Here is a 23,558-nt window from a genome sequence, read left to right as displayed (position 1 = left end):
CCAAATGACATTATTAGTCAGCATGAGAAGTATCACGTACGAATTCAGTCTTAGTAATTATACACTCTGCACACAGAGAACTAATTACTTCGACAATAGATCTATGCCTGAATCGCCACCATATCTTAAATTTTGTATATGCTGCTCTACCCCGTTTCACATCTATCTAACATACATTAAATGGAAACGAAATAAAATTCTCTTCAAAATTCGCGAAGTTTATATCGAGAATAGATCTCTCCCCGAATCGCCACCATAGGGCTATACTATATACCGGAAAACGCCGGAAAAACCGCAAAACACCGGAAAACATCGGTGTTGTATATAGTATTGCCGCTACCATATCTAAAATTTTGTATTGCGGCTCTACCCCGTTTCACATCTGTCCAACATACAAAAGACTAAGTAAAACTTTTCTAGTTTATTAAATGGAAACGTAATAAATACTCTTCAAAATTCGCGAAGAACACTGAGTGGTTTCCACCAAAATCGTCGATTTAGGAATTAAAATGTCGGTCAACTAGCTTAGTGTCTGTTCCCAAGTGTCTGTAGACAGACAGCGTAAGTTTAGTATTGGTAAATACGTCGGTTAAATTCTGTGTAACAGAATATTAGAAGTCATTCCAGTGCAACGACCCGAATATATATGATACCGCAGACAAACGTCCACATTTGATTGGCGATCAGTCCCAAAATGGGGGATCACGTGACTAAGTGGGTAAGACGCTGGCTCGCTAGCCTGTAGGTCGGGTGTTCGATCCCTGCATTGGCCGAGAAAGTTCATCCAGATTTTCCGGCGTGGTTTCCCCTTGTCAGTGATGCAGGACGGAGGGCCTGACAAGGACATCTGTCTAGTCGCTCGGATGGGACGAAAAACCGAGGTCCCGTGTACAAATTGGCGTGCACGTAAAAGATCCCTTAGCAGTTGGAATTCGACATGAAAGTAGGCCGTAGCACACTGTATGGCGTATGCCCGTCTTCATTAGCCCAGTTTAGGAGCAAAACAGTAGGACGTTAAACCCCATTTCATTTCATTTCAGTCCCAAAATGACACGTTATAGCTTGATAATGTTGAAAGAATGTTATTAGTAGCAGTTTACAATAACTATGCCTTATAGTGTAATAAAATTTTAAGGGGTGGCAGGCCAACCAATGTCATTCGGCTTTATGGGGCGCCCATACTATACTGATATGGGCATGTTGGTCGTTGGTTTCGTATTGCGTTCAATGGAAAGGGTGCGGTTAGGGGCCCAGAAGTGGGAGTGGGGGGGGGGGGTAACAAACGCCAACTTTGTCAGTTCGGGTACAATGGAACTTTAAACTTTCTCCGTCAACGCCGAGATCGAACTTGGGACCCACTGATTAGTGAGCAAGCGCCTTAATCACTGAGTCACCGTGGCTCCTAAGATAAGAAGAGAAGAGAAGGTGATAAGCTAGTACCACCTGAAAAATATATTAGACAGTTTTACTTGAAATGTTTTAACATTGTTTTATAACCTTACGATTTTAAACCCTTATCACATTCACTTACCGGGACGAATGAATTTGATCACAATTTAGCTTCGGTCACCCAGAACCTGTTAATCACTTTTCATAGAATATTCATATCAATCGTACAGACTAATTGTTGTGTCTACTTCCGGAGTTCATTGTTATTTATCGCAAGCAGTGCCGGACTGGTGTGCCGAAGGCCCACCTGTCAGGTCATTGACCAAGGCCCACACAAGTATCCTGTCCTCTCCTTCCGTCTTTCTTTTTTGTCCTCCCCCTTTTCTTTTTTTCTTTTTTCTTTATAGGCTTAGGCCCACCTTTTTTAATGAGCTTAGGCCCACCTGTCACGGACAGGTGGACAGGTGGACCCAGTCCGGCACTGAACGCCAGTGAATAATTATAAGAAAAAACCAAACAAATCTTCATATAATTCCCAACTAATCATTTCTGTTTTAAATTTTAATTTATTATGCCATACGTGTTACATGGGTTATTTAAATTATATATGAGAAGAATGCAGTATGACAGCAATTTATCTCGTCATTATCATATTCATACGAGAGAAATGTAAATGAAATGAATATATGATATTGGTTACATCTAAAGTGGACTGGGTAACCGGCTCTACATGACGTTGCGTGAAACTCTGTCGAAAATACAGTCAAACATGTTTTTCAAGAGAGAGAGAGAGAGAGAGAAATGGGGTTTAACTTCAACGTCCAATCGACACAGACTAGGTCATTTCGGGACTAACATATGGTTTAATTTTATTTCAAAAATTCGCTTGCACGTAGGGGTCTTTAGCAGTTGGAAGAAACCGGAGGACCCGGAGAAAACCCACGAGGTTGGACAGGCAACTCTACTCCTTGTTACGTACAACCGGGGATTCGAAACCACGCCAATTGTCTCAATGACAGGCCTTATGATACAGCGCGCACGTGCTAACCATTCGGCCATCCAACCCCTCGATTTTCAAGAGAGAACATTTTAATGAAATAAAATGGGGTTTAGCGTTCTGCTGTTCTGCTCCGGCTAAGCTAATTTGATTCGTGACCATTGCTCAGGCAATACGTCATGGGTTTATTCTATGTATATATTTCTATGATTTTGACGTAGAAGCACGTTTGACGTACGTAGGATAGCAGGCTACCCAGTCTAACATCTAAGGCGAGTAAAAGAAAATCACTGTTTGTTCATAAAATATGCTACAAAAATCATAATGGCGGACAATGTTAGACTTGGCCGGAAGTAGATGGCGGCGCTGCAAGCAGGTCGTGCGAGATATTCCAGATATGTTTCTATTATATTCTTACTATCTTCACAGGTGGTCATTGATCGGCTAGTACATTCCACTTCTGCTTCAAAGATTCTGAAAAAAGTTCCGTATTGTAATCATATGTCTATAAAAGGAAACATTATTTCAAACTTAAACAAAACAGGTAGTAGGCAAATCGTATCTTGCGCAAGATAACCTATCGTGCTTTTTTTAAAATATAGATAGATGCATGATGTAAGATTTAGATAAAGAGCTGACATTTCTCGCTACAACAATTAAAAACCAGATAATGGAAAAAAGAAATATCCTGAAAAGTTAAGTCAAATTATTTCATTTTGAGCGACGTTAGGGCTTTTTGGAGAATACCGGAGTCTCGATTGACATTGCTACCGTTCTTACGATAGTAAAGAAACTCTCGATTGTCCATGTTTTTATTTAAATCGTTAACCGCCAATCGTTTTTAAATTCCTTGAAAATCACGAGCAAGTTAAGAAAGACCTGCAATAGGCAGATTTAACTCTTGCATCCACCTTTCCCATGCTTGAGGCATATCACATTTTACTGGTTCTGAATGTTTAAATAAAGAACGAAGGGGGATAACTCGAACAGTTTATACGGAGGCAGACCACCATTAATTTCCCCATTGACTTCAATGTTAATTCTGGCCTCTTTGCCCACCTCCAACTTTTCCCCAAATTTTCGTTGGGCTGAATGCTTTCCACTACAGACAGAGGAACAAAAGGTCATGTCTTTGCACTAAAATTTGTATGAGGTTGACCACCAAAATTTTGAGATACACAAACTTGAAGAAGCATACTAAAATCATGTAACTAGTTGCCGTACATATCGCCGTAGCTAACCTGATAACCCTCTTATCCTTCCGCCTCAAAATCATGAATATTTACCAAAACCTGGCAGAAAATGTTAATTCAAACCCTCTTCATCCATTCTAGACCAAAAAATCAACACAAATGGGCATGCAAAAGGGGAGAAAAGAGAGAGAGAGAGAATTGCTATAAATAGACGAACTACAATTCGTGGGTACCGAGATGATGAAATTTAATGGTGGTCTGCCTCCATACACACATAATAGTACTTAATATGACTGCTTCCAGTAATAAGTGACGCACAACGAACCGGATGTAACAGCCTTTAAATTTGGGTATCCCGGAAGTGGATCGGGTGTATACATACCGGCAGTTGTGCTCTACAATATCTTTTATAACATCTGATGTGGGTGGGCTCCCTGCAGCAGTGATGGCACATTCGTGAATAGCTCTTTGATTGATTTGATAACAGCCGATGTCCACATCTAAAAAATTACAAAAATAGGTTGCCAGACAATAAAACATACACCCATCAATAAAACAGAGATAATAAAATTGTGTCATCTGGTGGGTTAACAAGGTTTGGCCTCAAAATGGCGCGACTTCTGCAATCAACACCATCTTCATAAGCGTAACATTCAAAATTTTTGGAAATCAATAAACTTATTCCTCGGGTATAGTTTCTACAGTTTGTATGACCTTGAACTTGAAATTACGGAGATATAGACCGAAGATCGGACATGGGTGACTATACGACTTTATATATTGAATTAAAATGGAATTCATTGTTTTCTTTAATGGCCCAAAAATGGGCGTTCTCGCTGAAAAAATCCCCACCAGGCGTTACTAGTAAAAATTCGGTTCCACGTAATGCTGTAAGGTAAACAATGAGGTCACGTGGGACCACCTGCTCTATTGTCTCACCTATAAATTACGCCCCTTCTCTCTAGCGAGGACGCCCATTGGGTGATTTAACTTCCCCCAGTCCTCGGCCGAGTTCAAATACGCTATGCCATACAACAAACCTCTGCCGAGATGAAACGTGAAAACTTAAGAACATCACGTACGAATTTGTATTCTGATCTCGCAATGCGCTAAGTACTTAGTAATTACAATTTCTCTTGTTGGTATATAGAATATTATGTTTCATTCACATCACTTAACTGCTTACCATTCTTATGTTATTACTGGTGAATAGAACTGACTAGTATACATCACTACTTTCATTTTAAAATAAAAGCACAAAATACTACATGAAAGCATCGATATAATGGTATAATTATTATACAACTCACTTATTCATTTTAAATAACTTACAACGCCAAATATAGCATTATCAAAATATATCTTCATCGCATAATCAAAATATATATTTTTGTAGTGGTTAAAATTGATAGAGCCTCCCAAAACGATTCTACAGACAGCGATAAAGATGTTCTATTTCCTTTATCCTATTTGTATTGTATTGTATTGTATTGTATTGTACTGTACTGTACTGTACTGTACTGTATTGTATTGTATTGTACTGTATTGTATTGTATAAAACCTTACCGTTAACCTTGCTACAAGCATAATCAAAACCTTCAATGAATCGACTAGCTGTTGGGTATGTTCCTATAAAGTCACTTTCCGCACAGTTTTCTATAGCATTGAAACTACAAGTAAAGAAATCCTTCACATCACTTGAATACCTACAAGTACAAAAATAGAGAAATGGTACTTTTAGAAAAAAAAAGGGAATTGCTGATCCGATATGCGACAGTGTTATCCATCATGGCTTGTCTGTGAAAATGACCAGTGGAAATCTGGAAATATCTCAGCTAGCACCGGGATCGAGCCTGTAAATATCTCAGCTAACACCGGGATCGAACCTGGAAATATCTTAGCAAATACCGGGATAGAACCTGGGACCTCTGATTAATGAGCCAGTGGCATGATCAACGATCAACTGAAGATCCAAGGGTTGTTCCGAGTCGTTTCCTCTCCCTCCTAAAACTATTTTCGGTCATGGGAATTAATAAATTACCAAATGTTGAGTAGACGCAATCTGATTAGAACACAGACCCTATTTCGTTTCGTTTTGTATAGTGGATGCCATCGAAAGTATAAATAAACGAAACGAAATATAGATCTGCATTTAAGACCTTACGCCCAACTTCAGGTGTATCATGCAGCGGCAGTTAGTCATTGATTATACTTACATACACATGTCTTTCCAGTGTGGTATTAAAACCGCTAGAGCTATAAAGTCTGTGGTGCCCGTTAGCATCTCAGCTAACTCAGGCATTTTACTACTTAGATGATCAGTGCCACATTTAGTTAGATCAGAGGGCAGGGTAGTACAGGTAAACTGGGATGAACACACACCTGAAACAAGAAGGCATGGACTTAATATGATTAAAGGCCCTGGTCAACTGTTAAGGAAAGAAAGGAAAGAGATAGGGTTAACGTGTCGTTAATACATAATTCGGTCATACTGAGACTAACATATGGTATTTTTATTTCTATGGTTACGTATGCAATACAAGATGGGGAATTTTGCCCGACTTGCCTTGACAGTCTTGTTTCTGCCTACTCTCCTTCAAATTCCGACTAACAAGGAGTCTTTTACGCGCCAGTTGGTTCATATTTTCGTCCAATATTGAAGAACATACACTCCTTGGCAACCCCATAGGCGCCACGGAGGGGGGGGGGGCACCGAATCACTAGTAGTCTAGATTAACGTCATCACTTCAAAAATCACAATGGATCATTTATGTTATCGTGAGAATTGTTAAGTACTGAAATCCACAAAGGTGCTATATGGTGTCTAAAGCTATATCCTATATAAACGATGGTTTCCGAGTGGTTTGTCAATCACTTACCTCAATACACCATTCATTAGTTTAATTACAATAAACAGAGCAATAAACTCTGGGAAATTAAGTAAATTATTTATACTAGACATTCTGGACATTCTATACTATAGTTAGTTGATATACCATGGAATCTATCGTTGTAAGTTAAAGATGCGCACCTGTATTTTAATCAGACTTTAAATAAACCAGCTCTAACACATTTCGTCGGTTGTAATAATAATTCTCTGCATACTTTTACCTTCGACACTGTTAAAACTTACTGGAGTAGACTAAAACAGGGAGTCCCCAAATCGTAAGAGAGAGAGAGAGAGAGAGAGAGAGAGAGATGGGGCTTAACGTCAGCTCGACACAAACTATGTCATTTCGGGACTAACAAGGTTTTAATTTTATTTCAATAAAACGCTTGCCCGTAGGGGTCTTTAGCAATGGGAGGAAATCGGAGGACCCGGAGAAAACCCACGAGATTGAACAGGCGACCCTACTCCTTGTCACGTACAACCGGGGATTCGAAACCACGCCAGTTGGCCCAATGACAGGCCTAATGATGCAGCGCGCACACACTAACCATTCGCCCCCCCCCCCATTTTTTAATGCAATATCGACAAACCTTATGATTCAACGCGCACGCGCTAAACATTCCGCCATCCAACCCAAAAAAATTTTATATTTCAAAATAGTAAAAAATATTCTCGGATAACGTTTTATTTTACTATAAGTGAATATTGCTTTGTTATTAAAGATACATTATGGAAGATAAGATAAAGAGCTGGTAGTTCTCACTATAATAGTTAAAAACTAGATAATGTAAAGGCAATTTGCTAAAAATTCAGTCAAATTGACCCACTATGAACCGAGAATTAAGCGATTCAAATTTCAGCCTAGTCTCGATCATCATTACTAAGGTCTGTACGATAAAATACATAGTCTCGATCATCCAAATATCAGTCAAATTGATCCACTCTAAACCGAAAATTTAGCGATTGAATTTTCGGTCTAGCCTTGATCATCATTACTAAAGTCGGTACGATAAAAACATAGTCTCGGTTATCCATTTCATGTTTAAAGTATGAATGAAGTCCAATGAACATCGTAGGCTAGCGATGACATCGAGGGTTGATTATAAGTTAATAAATGTCTAATTAATAATTTAGATAACATTTCAGGCCTAAAGAAAGACCTACAATTGGCAGATTTAGCTCTTGCATAATGTATATTTAAGGAGCTACTTAATTCAACTTTCGGTTAAATTTAGTATCTGTCAAGTGTTATCTTCAAACTGTAACAAAAAAAATTAAACTTTGTCTCGGCAATATACCTCGAGAAATAAGCATTATTAAGTCTACCAATAAACTGACATTATTGTTCTAATTAAAAAATGACTTGCATGTTAAAATCTGAAAATAATGTCCGAAAAGACGCTGTTCCCATAGACAATATCTATGTTCAGAAAGATGTCGACTTACACTAACCCAAAATTAATTTATATGAGAAAAAAATTAATTGAAATACACTTACTTAATAAGGCAATGAAAACTAGAAATTTAATGATGGATTCCATGTTTGATGAAAATATGATTCCTCTGCGGCTGGTGCTGTATGAAGAAACGTGCCCCGAATAAAATGGTTGTATCGTCGAAATGGTTCAGTTTTATTTCTTCTGCTCTGTATGGTCATGTGTCATAGGTTAAAGGTCGGTTTGTTAATTTCACTCCCTTAATGTCTAATACAAATTTTCGGAAATTGTCATTTTTGTAAATACGATTACTGAATATTAAGTTTCATTTCCGTTTGCTGTATGACTGCATATATCTGAATCATTGATAAGGTTTATAATTTATTAGTATGTACAGAAGGGCATTAGGCGAACATCGTTATTTTCAGCATTATTGTAACTTGTTGCGAATTCTGATAGAACCCTCTTTCGTTTTATATGACAATATTAACTTGATCGACAACCTATTATCGGAGCACAATTTTTAAGAAGCGATATTCTCTTCATTTAACTAATTGCATTTATAATTATTTAAATCGTAACGATACAACCATAAAACATACGTACGGGTGTGTTTAACGTTCAAATCCACCTCTGTGTTCCGATTGAATAGTAAAGGCGAAGCACACTTCACCTGGCAATAAATTGTTCTTTATAGACCCTTTATGCCATTTTCTGGGCGGTCTGGCAAGTTATATGATAGTTATAGCTCTTGTTGTACACGTGACTAACAGTTGTATTTTATAGAAGATAGTTGACCTTAAAGATACGCAGTTTCCGAAAAAATAATTTTAAAATGTACGAAGAGAGAAAGAAAGAGAGAGAGACAGAGACAGAGAGGGGGATGAGAGAGAAAGGGATGAGTTTAATTAGACGTCCAATATGAGAATCGAAAGAACGCGAGTTGACTCAATGCCAGACCAAAGCGTACTCTCTAAACCACTGGCCAACCAACCACCCAATCAGACTTCTTTTTTTTCGAAGATACTAGTGATTGTATCATTTTGTACCGGTATTAATTTTACTAATCAATGTTTGGATTGGCCCGAAGGAACCTAAATGAATTCGTCATGGGGGATTTTCCATAAGCATTAACATCTCACAGGGCTTTTCTTTAATTTTCGTTCATTCTACATTCCATATTTTACATCTTACCGCAGGACATCGTGTTCTTGCCTGTGTACTGTAAACAGCCAATGAAAAAGCGGCTATTCCAATCAGGTCATCGAATTCCAACCTGCAAGGATTCTTTTACGTACACACCTGCATGTACATGGGTAGACTGTCCTTGACAGTCATTTCGGTGTAACCCCGAACATGTTATACATGTTTGAAACATCCCAATGGGTCTTTTGGGCAGCACTGGGATCCAAACCTGGAACATTCTGGCGGGAAGGTTAGTTCCCAGGGAAGAAATGTCAAATTTAAGGGAAGGAATTGTAGCCACTAGGAAAGTACTTGTAACCAGGGAAGGAATATTAAACACGATGCATATTATAATGAGATATACGACCATGCTAGTGATCAAGAATCAACAGTTCACATAAACCTGCTAGACTTGATCCTGTTTGGGACTTAAATACAGTTCACAAATACAATAAATGAAATGAAATGAAATGGGGGTTTAACGTCATACTGTTCTGCTCCGAACTGGGCTAATGAAGACGGGCATACGCCATACAGTGTGCTATGAGGGAAATTTTGCCCTGGCTGCGGCTCTACGGCCTAATCTTATATCGAATTCCAACTGCCAAGGGATCTTTTGCGTGCACGCCCATTTGTACACGGGACCTAGACAGCTGTCCGTATCAGTCCCTCCGTCCTGCATCACTAACAAGGGGGGACCACGTCGGAAAATCTGGATGAACTTTCTTGGTCAATGCAGGGATGAACACCCGACCTCCAGAGTAGCGAGCCAGCGTCTTACCCACTTATCCACCGTGACCCCACACAAATAAAATAACCCTGCGTTAATAAATATCAAATAAAGCAAAGAGGACACTGGAATTTCTTTCAGAAATCTAATCTAAGTTTGTTTAGAAACAAAATTGAGGAATTTTCAATGACAAAATAATATAACACAACACAGTTCTATGGATAGCAATCACTATATTATATACACACGACGTTTTGACAAGATTTCACTGGTTTTTATCAAGCATACAAATTTACAAATGAAGAAAAATGTGAAAGCGCTATATATACATGTAGGCACATTCAACAATAATCAGAAAAACCATGAAATCTTGGCTTGATTGGTAACCTGCTTGGGGTGGCCTAGTGGTCTAGGGTGTGGCGCTTCGACCTCTAGCTGGCCAGTCACCTCTGGCTTGCGGTCATGATTTCAATGCATGGTGGGAGCGTTTGTGGCTTGGAGATAGGAGCGCCTCGTGGGTTTACTCCGGGTATTCCCGTTTCCTCCCACAGGAATGAAACCTTGTCTGCGATATCACCCTCGGTGGAAGCGGACGTTAAACACTAAGAACAACAACAACGACGAATTATTGAAATAAAATTGAACCATCTGTCAGACCCAAAATGACCTAGTTTGTGTCGAGTGAACTTTAAACCCCATTTCTCTCTCTTCTCTGCATAGAGACAACATGTCATCTGTTTTATTCAAAGTCTATTTTCACGGAGAAAGTGGGCGGAATTATATAATTCTACATTTATCTAGAAATAACCATAAAAACCAAATGCTTTCTGGCTAACCATGTATTAATACTCCCAGAACAATTTATTTACAATCACTTTCCCTTATATGCCGTTTATATACCTAATATAATGTAAAAGTTCATATATATATATACCTTACACGATATATAGGCCCTATCGTTTATATACCTAATATAATGTAACGGTTTATATACCTAATATAATGTAACTGTTTATATACCTAATATGATGTAACAGTTTCTGTAAATGTTTATATACCTAATATAATATAACCGTTTATATACCTAATATAATATAACCGTTTATATACCTAATATAATGTAACCGTTTATATACCTAATATAATGTCACCGTTTATATACCTTAAATATGATGTAACTGTTTATATACCTAATATGATGTAACTGTTTATATACCTAATATGATGTAACAGTTTCTGTAAATGTTTATATACCTAATATAATATAACCGTTTATATACCTAATATAATGTAACCGTTTATATACCTAATATGATGTAACTGTTTATATACCATTATATATGATGTAACCGTTTATATACCTATTATTATGTAACTGTTTATATACCTTTATATATGATGTAACAATTTCTGTACCTAATATAATGTAACCGTTTCTATACCTAATATGATGTAACTGTTTATATTCCTAATATGATGTAACCGTTTATATTCCTAATATGATGTAACACTTTCTATACCTAATATAATGTAACCGTTTCTATACCTAATGTATAAATGTTTCTATAGCTAATATAATGTAACCTAATATATATGTAAATGTTTCTATACCTAATATATAAATGTTTCTATAGTTAATATAATGTAACGGTTTCTATACCTAATATGATGTAACCGGTTGTATGCCTATATGAAACCGTTTATATAATCTATCTAATACTGTATAAATTCCAAGACTTTAATAATAACATTTTATTATTAAAAAATTCAGCCAAAGGTAAAAACACACCTACCTGTGTCTAGTATTTTTTAATGAAATATAATAATCGATAGGTGATGCAAACTATTAGTACGATTCACCTGTACTTGATATTGATAATCAATGATGGTTCATCAAATAAAATTAGACTGAAGATGAACTATAAAAACAAAACGAAAGTACATAATTTTTTTTTAAAATCAATATTATTGTTGCATCGTGATATAACAAACTGTCAAAACGAAAGGAAATAAAATAAAATATTTATTTGAAAAAATCAATATTATTGCTGCATCTTGATAAAACAAATAGCATCAACAAAATTGGAATCAATTATAATTCAGTAATTACTTGTAAGAACAGGTAAATACAGGCTTCCGGTATTCTTTTCACCATTTTAAGGATCATGTCACAATATTTTGTTTTGATATTTCATTTCGTTTCGGCCTGTCCAACCTCGTGGTTTTTCTCAGGGTCCTCCGGTTTCCTCCCACTGCTAAAGACCCCTAAGCGCAAGCGATTTATTGAAATAAAATTGAAACATGTGTTAGTCCCGAAATGACCTGGTTTGTGTCGAGTGGACGTTAAACCCCATTTCTCTCTCTCTCATTTCGTTTCGAATACGACTACATCATATTAAGTATATAAGCGGTTACATCATATTAGGTATATAAACAGTTACATCATATTAGGAATATAAACTGTTACATCATATTAGGTATATAAACGGTTACATTATATTAGGTATATAAACCCTTACATCATATATAAAGGTATATAAACAGTTACATCATATTGGGTATATAAACGGTTACATCATATATAAAGGTATATAAACGGTTACATTATATTAGGTATATAAACGGTTACATCATATATAAAGGTATATAAACAGTTACATCATATTGGGTATATAAACGGTTACATCATATATAAAGGTATATAAACAATTATATCATATTGGGTATATAAACGGTGAAACCATGTTAGTTTATTAACGGTTACATCATATTGGGTTTATTTATAAACGGTACTATGTTAGTATATAAACGTTTAAATATTGTAGGAAATAATATATAAAGTCATATTCCTGAAACAATGGCACGCCCGGGAAATCCCTCTCTGGCCATTGTTGGATTGGCTTCTGATACTCGAGCTTTTGAGTGAGTGTGTCTATTCTTCCCGTTCAATCAAATCTATCCCATGTACAGTAACATGACAGCCCTTCGTTTATTCTGGGGTCTTCCATAAAACTTTGGACGGTGATTTAAGGTATTAAAAACGGTGAAAGTATTGTTCGTCTCCATACAGTATTGTATACATTGTATCCGTGTTGATAGCCTCGTTTGTCACGCAATTAGTTTTTCTGCAATATTCTGCTATGCACTGGTTAATTGGACATAATAAAATCGCGAGTCATGACGTAACGTTATGTAAACATATTTGGTCCTCTGTTTAAAGCGTAATGATATTGTTACGCAGTTAGCTATTGGTTGTTAATCGGACTATTGACCAGTCATAATTTGGAACATAAATTTGCTTCCTTTACAGCAGTGTTGACTCTAATCAAACGAAACACTGCGAGGAGTATGATATAAAGTGTGTCAACGAATACATTATATTAGGTATATAAAAGATTACATTGCGGTTTGCATAATAGGTGAGGTTTTGTCTCCCGTTGAGTTTTTGAGCCCACTTTAAAATGGAAAAATCATTTGATTTCAATGCGGGTTTCAACGTTATAGACACCCCATCTGTTCTTACATTACTAAAGATATGAAAGCACTTGATCAACTCACAGTCACTTGTTACTTGTATGATCAGATTCTGAGTGCATTAATTCATAATCAATACTATAAATCGACTTCAGCATGTTTCACGTAACTTATAATATCTCAGCATCGGTGTACTGGAAATAACGGTTTTAGAAGTACCTGACAAAAAGTCAGTACCTGACATTTTTAACTTAGTGCCGGACATGTATTAATAATATCAATATAAAAGACAAATCAGTGCCGGACAAAATGACAGGCACTAGAGGTTTAGTGCCTGACAAATCCTGAATCTGTGCCCGACAATGTCTGTGACAGATGCCTTATTTCCATAACCACAATTAATAGAGAGTCCTTTTGTTTTCTTTAAGATTTTTAATATTTACTTCTGTAGATTATAGTCTGTGTTGAGATATAACCGATGTAATGTCGACACGTAAGCCCAGTATAACTAATATTAGTAAGAATAACCGACTTTCGCTAAAACATACATTATGCAAGAGCTAAATCTGCCTAATGCAGGTCTTTCTTTAGGCCTGAAATGTTATATAAACTATTAATTAGACATTAATTAACTTATCCAGAACATAATCAACACTCGATGGCATCGGATACTCGAGATTTTAACTAGATTAGAATGATTCGCCATTTAAAAATTTAATTTAAAGATGGGAAAGCGAGGCTAAGTCTTGAATATACCAGTGCCCTGGTTACCACCATGCACACATCTTGTCAAAACTACAGCGATATCTTGGCTCAGAATGAAGTAATTTGAATGAAAATTTCAATATTTTCATTTTACATTATTTTTGAGATATTATAGCAAGAATGGTCAACTCTTTAATCGCTTCTCAAAATGAAAAAAAAACATCAGATTAATGATTGATGTTAAATTGACTTAATCAATCTACCCAGACAATACACGGTAAAATAAAAGTACGCAGATATTGACGATTTTCAAAATCGGCTTTTGCTTAATGGTATTTAAAGGAGCTAAATCTCTATTCTTTGGCAACTAGAAATTGACACAAAATGGGTCGCAACGTATATAATAATGTAATATGAATGTATATAAACTTTATTTACATTCAATCGTTTCTGTTTTTACTCTAATTTCTAATCAGTTATGTTCGGCAAAATACGCAAAGAGTCCAAATTGAATGGCCGTCTTTGGCGTCTGGTTATTCCAGTCTACGCCGGTAGTAATTTCCTGTGGGATATGTTTAGTCTCGTTCATGAAGTCGCTTCATTTCAAATTGAGCTCGGAAGTATTCTGGCAATTTTAAAATTTTCATTTTGTCTTAAATATTGGATATCAGAAGCTTGACCAATGATATTGTATTAGCGACCTGCCTTCTTTAAAGGAGTTAAACCTCTTACTTAATATTATTTATCATACCGGAAAGTACAACACCAATAAGATTTCAATATTGACCTTTTCCAATCAATATATTGGTATTTTTATCATACGTTTAGAATAAAGATAAGATGGTTTCGAACGCCATTTGTTATGAACAAAGAAAACCATGTCTCAGAAAACAATGCGGGGTATCTAAAAATAGCTGATTCACAATAGACATAATAATAATAATAATAATAATAATAAAAAAACATGTAGAATGTTCTGAGCAGGCGTAATAAAAACAAAATAATAGTAATAATAATAATAAAACGTGTAGAATGTTCTGAGCAGGCGTAATAAAAACAAAATAATAGTAATAATAATAATAAAACGTGTAGAATGTTCTGAGCAGGCGTAATAAAAACAAAATAATAGTAATAATAATAAATAAAACATGTAGAATGTTCTGAGCAGGCGTAATAAAAACAAAATAATAGTAATAATAATAATAAAACATGTAGAATGTTCTGAGCAGGCGTAATAAAAACAAAATAATAGTAATAATAATAATAAAACATGTAGAATGTTCTGAGCAGGCGTAATAAAAACAAAATAATAGTAATGATAATAATAAAACATGTAGAATGTTCTGAGCAGGCGTAATAAAAACAAAATAATAGTAATAATAATAATAAAACGTGTAGAATGTTCTGAGCAGGCGTAATAAAAACAAAATAATAGTAATAATAATAATAAAACGTGTAGAATGTTCTGAGCAGGCGTAATAAAAACAAAATTAAAAATGCCATCAATCAGGATCCTGATGATCGGCCTAATCTTCCGACAGACAAAAATAAGAATAACGTGGTCTATTACATAATTACATATCTAATTATATATCACTATAAACATGATCTAATTACATATAATTACATATAACCGTAAACATGATATAATTACATATAACTGTAAACATGATATAATTACATATCACTGTAAAATGATATAATTACATATAACTGTAAACATGATATAATTACATATCACTGTAAAAATGATCTAATTACATATCACTGTAAAAATGATCTAATTTATACATATCACTGTAAACATGATCTAATTACATATCACTGTAAAAATGATCTAATTACATATCACTGTAAACATGATCTAATTACATATCACTGTAAACATGATCTAATTACATATCACTGTAAACATGATCTAATTACATATCGCTGTAAACATGATCTAATTACATATCACTGTAAAAATGATATAATTATATACTCTTCAAAAAAGTAGGGGATATTGAAATCCAAATACCTATGCAGGTTGTGATATGATAAATAGTCATGGACACTTGACATGCTTTGGGAGTATGTTTACAGATGAAGAACTTATCGCCCTAACAGAACCACTGAGCTACACATGCGACACGCGATAGCGCCATACACGTGGAAGGGGTTCATTGTCAAATTTGACACTTCAAGGAGGGTTAATGAAAACTGCCGCGTGCTGGTTTATCTATCCATGTTAGCATTCCTATCGGTTCTTGCATAAGATTTACTGTTTAGCGTATCTTTGTTTTAGTGTGTTACGTTTATTTTCAACCGACAACACTGCAAGAATTGGCCGTGGCATTGCAAGGGGAGTGGGTCAGATTGCCCCAAATCGTGATTGGACGGTTGATTAGGAGCATGTCACGACGAATTGCTGAATGTCTGAGGATTGGTGGAGCAATTACTCATTATTAAGACAAAAATCAAAAACGTCCGTTTTCACTTTTGACGGTGTATCTCTTTGCGAGTGAAAGGGGGCCGTCAGATAAGCCGCCCATATGAACTGTTTATGTTCATTTTTAGGCAATTGGCCTGTTATTAACATACACTGGTTACCTCTAATAAAAACAGCAGTACATGTCCGCAGTTTTGTATTGTTTCTGAATATCCCCTACTTTTTTTGAAGAATATATATCACTGTAAACATAATATAATTACATATAACTGTAAACATGATATAATATATCGCTGTAAACATGATCTAATATATCGCTGTAAACATGATTTACATATCGCTGTAAACATGATCTATCACTGTAAACATTATTTAATTACATATTGAAAACTCCATATCGATATCTCATGCAAAACGTATCGGTATTTCACATATAAATTTCCTTACAGCAATGCAGGATTGGTCTAAAGCTTTTCGTATATTGCCACGATAAATAATACCTGCACAGGTTTCGCCTTCATTATTGGTAGGTTCTCCTTGGTACCACAAAGTATTTGCCAGTTCAGAGCCATCCAACCAACTCCATATTGTACCTTGTCTTGTACCACCAATATGCACTATATCATTGTACGAAGCTGTGGAAAATATAAACCATATATATTACTGTTATACATGCAATACGAAAAGATAAGGCGGCACAGCATTTTGTATTATTTCTTTTTGCTTTATTCATTTTTTTTGGTGTACGTCTTAACCTATAATTCGATCCTTGCATTGACCGAGAAAGTTCATTCAGATTTTCCGGCGTAGTTCCCCCTTGTCAGTGATGCAGGACGGAGGGCCTGACAAGGACAGCTGTCTAGTCATTCGGATAGGACAAAACACAGAGGTCCCGTGTACACATTGGCGTGCATGTACAAGTTCCCTTGACAGTTGGAATTTGATATAAGAGTAGTGCCGCTGCCCGGGAGAAATTTCCCTCATAGCACACTGTGTAGCGTATGCCCGTCTTTATCAGCCTAAATCGGAACAGAACAGTAGGACGTTAAACCCCATTTGATTTCATTTCTTAACCTATAATCATGATCTTGTATTACATTAAACAGACCTTTATTACATAAATCAGACACAAAGACCGTTATTACATTAAACAGACATAAAGACATTTATTACATTAATCAGACATAAAGACCGTTATTACATTAAACAGACATAAAGACCTTTATTACATTAAACAGACATAAAGACCTCTATTGCATTAAACAGGTATAGAGACCTTTATTATATTAGCTATGATTACCGGCCTAATAACTACAAAGGTTACAGATTCACCATCGAATGTATGTATTGTCCAAAAATATTTCCATTGTATTCAACACCAATCAGTCAAAAATATTTTTTTAGGATTTATCTACATTTTTATATAAGAAAACTCACCATCAAGATCCTGTATTAGCTGAAACCTTTCCATTGTGTTACCAAGATACAGATATCCACCATCTTCTTCACACAGATCCATGGCATCTAGCCACTGCAGCGGATTGGTAGAAACTTTATAACAAACATTTAACGTCATATTGTACATATACCCCGATGGGCACGTTTCTGTAGAAAGATAAAATAAAAATCAACTATCAAAAGTACAGTAAAACTTTTAGTTTCAAAATTATTGTTTTCACCAAACATGCAATGCCATTAATTAGCCCAGTCGAGGCAGAAGAGTAGAACGTTAAACTTCATTTCATCTCAACGCCATCAAAAATATTATTTTAACCAAACATGCAACGCCATTCCGTGATTTCGTGATCATCATCAATGATAAAAGTAAATGATGGACTGAGTTCCTAAGGTCACTATCTTGGGAATGGCCATATTTGACGTTTGACACCCCCCCCCCCCGCCCACACACACACACACACTCCCCACCCCCAACGGCAACTTTACCGTTCAAATTCGAATTCTGCAGAAGAAGTTCTAAAAGATCTACAAGTTTCTGACGAACAGATGACCACTGTTGCGTTCTCATTAGTTCAAGGCCTTGAACAATGTCCAACAATGTTCACATTAATGTAACTTGAATGATCAATGCAAATATTCTATCGTTACAAAAAACAAGGTTGAAGATAGTCATACCTGCTAGAAGCCAATACGTCACCATCTGTTGATGATATGTCTGATTCAACCCAGGCCAAACTCTATCTTGAAATATGTAACATTTATTAATGCCTGTCTGAATATAAGAAAATGATGCGCATGTAGCTGTTTCTATACATTTCTCTGCACACATCTGTATTGTTACGCTTGCGTGGATATGGAGATAACTGGGCGATAAACTATTATTTAGTGGTATTCTTTTAAAAACTTTTTCTGGACAGTCTGTTGTTGCGATGGCAAGAAGCGTGGACAGGTTACATACAAATATTACTAGATTCATTATAGCTGGATCAGATTACGATGAACCAAAGCACACACAGACTGACGGCAAAAGATGCTGATGATCGTCCTGTATTGACAGAAGCATACACGGACAGAAGGCTATAGGTGCTTGCGATGATCGCCTTGTTCTGAACAACTGTGGGTGCTGATGATTGCCCTGTACTGAACAAAGCATACACAAACAGATGACTATATGTGCTGATGATCACCCTGTACTGAACAAAGTATACACAGACAGAAGCATACACAGGTGACTATATGTGCTGATGATCACCCTGTACTGAACGAAGCATACACAGACCGACGGCGATATATAGATGATGATAATCTCCCTGAACTGAACAACTGTAAGTTGTATAAGTAGGAAGGAGACAGATGAAAGAAAATTTATTGATTAAATTTTTTATCCGAGAACGTCGATATTGATCACCATCGTAAGGCCCCTGTCACACTGTTGCGAATAGAGCTAACGTGTGCCCGACGTGGTTTGGAAATTTGGGTATAGGTTCGTGTAAGTTGGCATTCGTGTGCAGAGGTGTGGTGGGGACTAGGAAATAATTTGAGCCTTTTATAAGGTATAGTGATCAATACACTTAACACAAGATTCGTGACATTCATTTTCAAATAAAACTACTTAATAAATATAAGAGACATAACGTGCGCACGACGATTGCCAAAAAGGAGACATTATTCAAGAGCTAAATCTGCCTATTTCAGGTCTTTCTTTAGGTCTTGAATGCTATATATATATTATTATATACGACATTTATTAAAGGGACAATAACACTCTTGCTAGCTTGAAAGCTCCAGAAAATAAATAATATCTCTATCTAAGTACTAGATGTTTAAGTGTCCTACCTGTTGTGTAAATTATCCATTACATCCTATTTTACTTATCCAGAGGGTTCGAAAATATTTTTAAATCGAAGTTTAATTTGAAATGGTTTACGTTAGACGTTTCAAACCATTATGTTGAATTTTTCAAAATTTTTAAATAAGGTGTGTTAAGATGAAATTTGTATCATCAATTAATTGAAATATTCTAAATAGTACAATTTGTTGACCAGAATAAAGATTGGGACATATTATTCAGTTACAACAAGAGTGGTATTGAGCCTTTAACATGACAAGACCGCAATCAACTCCTTATACCATCGGATGGCGAGATTTAATGTGATTGAAATACGATCACCATTAATGATTTAATTTAAAAATGGAGAAGCCAGACTGAGCCTCGAATAACAAGTAACGTTGCTACTATAATAAACAATCTGCACCACAGCAGTATTTTGAATGACATTTTCAATATATTCATTTTACATTATCCATTTTTAACTCTTATTGCAAGAACGGTCAGTTCTTTATCTAATCTCCCATAATGTATCTTATATAATATAATGAGAAGTCGTCATATATACAATTGTTTAAAGGGCGTATGGCACTATTCTTTTGAACATTAAAATAGACAGAAATGTGACTAAAAGCACATATCAATGTAATATGAATGTACCTAAATTGATTTATATTCATTTTTGCTGTACTTGGGATAGATTTGATTGAACGTGAAGAATAGACACACTCGCTCAAAAGCTCAAGTATCAAAGTCAATCCAGCAATGGCCAGAGAGTGATGTCTCGGGCCATTGCTTCAGGAATATGCCTTACTTGGGCTCTGAAAGAGGTAGGCCCGAGATACTACCAAGTTATGCAGTTATGCAAATGGAGCAGCTTTTACATTCGTTATATCTGAAAAGTTTTAAGTCGGCTAACTTGATTTTGAGTTACTAATATGTGCAAAAGGTTATGCCGAATCGATGAAGATATATTTTTATGCATTTCAGCAGGATTTTGAATTTCTTTTTGGAAGGAACGAGGCCTATTTTAAGGCTTTATTGGTGAAGCGCGGTTTCTGGTGATTTAGGGTTCCGTGAACATTTCCACAATTTGACTTCCGATATCACGCTTACACTTTTATAACCAAAATATAACAGTAGTAACATATTTATATTAATCGTCTTGTGTCAGTATCATTAACAGTCCTAAACAACATCCAGAGTCGATCCAAAGGCAAACAAACCTTCACTGTCACCTCCGCCTGACGATGTTCTGATTTTAAAGATGTTACATGCATTAATAAAGAAATTAAGTTTGCCAGGTGAAACTAAAGTCATCCAATCGTAGCTAAACACAAAAACATCACAGAATATCTCAACGCTTTTAGCTACGTTCTTGTAGCTAATTCTAGATGCTGAGGGTTTTGAAATTTAGTTTGGTTGTTGATAAGGCGATGGCATGTATTGGAATTAACTGATTTCCAATAATTTCTTCCAGAGTATTTGGGCACCATAATCTTTTTAGCTCTTGTTGATTGTGTCGTCTCTTTATGCACTATTTGGATTTGTTAGAAGCAAATGGCGATGGAAAATTCGACAATTTTGTATACATATAAACGTTCTATGTACAAAGGGTGCATTTAGGGTTATTATCCTTGAAAACTTTGGGGATACTCAAACATCCCGGATTGCAATAGAGTGCCTTGGAATTCAGTCCTGTCATAGATCTGCCATCCCGACTACTGAGGTGGTGTGAGTCGAGTCGTGGCGAAATGAAATGAAATGAAATGGGGTTTAACGTCCTACTCTTCTGCTCCTAAACTGGGCTAATGAAGACGGGCATACGCCATACAGTGTGCTATGAGGGAAATTTTGCCCGGGCAGCGGCGCTGCGGCCTACTCTTATATCGAATTCCAACTACCAAGGGATCTTTTACGTGCACGCCAATATGTACACGGGACTTCGGTTTTTCGTCCCATCCGAACGACTAGAAAGCTGTCCTTGTCAGGCCCTCCGTCCTGCATCACTGACAAGGGGAAACCACGCCGGAAAATCTGGATGAACACCCGACCTCCAGGCTAGCGAGTCAGCGTCTTACCCACTTAGCCACGTGATCCCCTCGTGGCGTAATTAAACACAACGAATATATTTCAGCAGTCATGGTTAGTTGAGATATTGTCTTTTGTAGTCGGCGAGAGAGAGACAGGAGAGAGAGAGAGGGGGGGGGGGAGAAACTAGGCCATTTCGGGACTAGCATATTGTAAAATGTTATTCAATTAATTAATGGGAGGGGAGGAAACCGGAGGACCCAGAGGAAACCCACAATGCTGGACAGACGACCTTACTCCTTGTCACGTACAAGCGTGGAATCCAAACCACGCCACTTACCCCAATGATAGACCTTATGATGCAACGCCAACCAACCCTTCCTGTCTGGCGAGGACAGTGTCTATAGTCATTTATGTAGGACAAAAAAAAAACCAAAGCACCGTGGACGCGTTGGCGTGCACTTAAAAGAACCCTTGAAATAAGAATAGGCCGTAACGCCACTGTCATAACAAATTTCCCTCATAACACACTGCATGGCGTACGCGCGTCGGTGCAGATAAGTAACACCTTACAACTCATCTCATTTCATTTGCTAAGGGTAGTTACAATATTTGTAAATGCTGTAGAAGGCTGAAATGTTTATCAGACTTCAGTAAACAGATTTATTTTTTATAAACAAAGGAAAATATCGTATATATACATAAATAACCATGGCGTCAAAACCAGAGGATTATAAAGACATTGTATTAAGCGGATTATAAGTTTTATTAATCAAAGTCGATTAATTCATTGATTTTACTTTTTAATATATTATTTTCTTTCATAAATACATTTCATAAATAAGCTTTTATTATATTTCATTTAACCAAAATAGATTAGGTTAGAGACAGCAAAATTTCTTCATTTTTTAGTTCGTCCTTCAGTATTGAAAGTCGTCAAGGATAATGCCTGGTCATTCGGATGGGACGACAAATCGAGGTCACACTGCAAATTTGTATACCTGTGCCCCAATTAGTTACAAGTTGCAGAACATAATACAGCTCGGATCGTACGTGACGGGAACTTCAGAGAGAAATCATATCACCGAAATGCTAGTTACCCTTTTAAGAATTTGCTATTTGTGTAAGCTAGAATAGACTATAAAATCCCCATAAATGTCTGCAAGACTTAATAATAATAATAATAATAAAAAAAAACATATTATAAATATAACATATATATATATTAACAAAAACAATTAAGAAAAACCCAGGTTGAACATTATAAATATAACATATATATATATATATAAACAAAAAAAAACCAATAACACCCCCCCCCCCCCCCAGGTTGAACATGTATTTACAGATGTACATTTTTTGGGCACATAAAAGGTGGAATATGGCGTTAAAGATCTCGAAGATTGACTGTAACAAGTTTATAATTAATACATTCAACAATGTATATCGATTGTATCAGGTTAATCAAATCGGGGAAATACGGTAATTAATTTTCATTTAGATATTTAATTAGACTTAGTTTGTGGACATAGAGAAATAGTGAAATTTGGGATTAACGTCCAGTCGACACAAACTAGGTAATTTGGGGACTAATAAAAGAACTCTTTTCTGTCTGTAAACAGCCTGTGCCTAACTTTAGATCATCTACAGATTCAACATCTCTGTTTCAATATTTATTAAAAGGTCTATGAGGAAGATTAACTAACACTTCATGATGTTATCATCTGGAATAATCTTCCAAGATATATTCAGAAAAATGGAACATTCACTGGTTTTAACACAACATTGAAAGTTCATCTCTATTTACTAGA

The 23,558-nt window shown here is 36.0% G+C and overlaps 1 long non-coding RNA gene across 1 annotated transcript; it reads right to left on the bottom strand.

The window, feature by feature from the left end:
* Nucleotides 1-1,958: 1,958 nt before the first annotated feature.
* LOC126807659 (uncharacterized) lies at nt 1,959-8,103 on the bottom strand. The gene is made up of 5 exons (XR_007674139.2): nt 7,968-8,103; nt 5,796-5,961; nt 5,146-5,285; nt 3,962-4,079; nt 1,959-2,860 (listed from the first exon to the last, which is right to left on the bottom strand). It is a non-coding gene; the product is annotated as an uncharacterized LOC126807659 (long non-coding RNA).
* Between the last annotated feature and the right edge of the window lie 15,455 nt (nt 8,104-23,558).

Source organism: Patella vulgata, chromosome 9 (assembly GCF_932274485.2).
Source record: "Patella vulgata chromosome 9, xgPatVulg1.2, whole genome shotgun sequence".
Lineage (NCBI taxonomy): Eukaryota > Metazoa > Mollusca > Gastropoda > Patellidae > Patella > Patella vulgata.
Note: the sequence above shows the minus strand (reverse complement) of the source record. Positions and strands in the feature narration are given on the sequence as shown.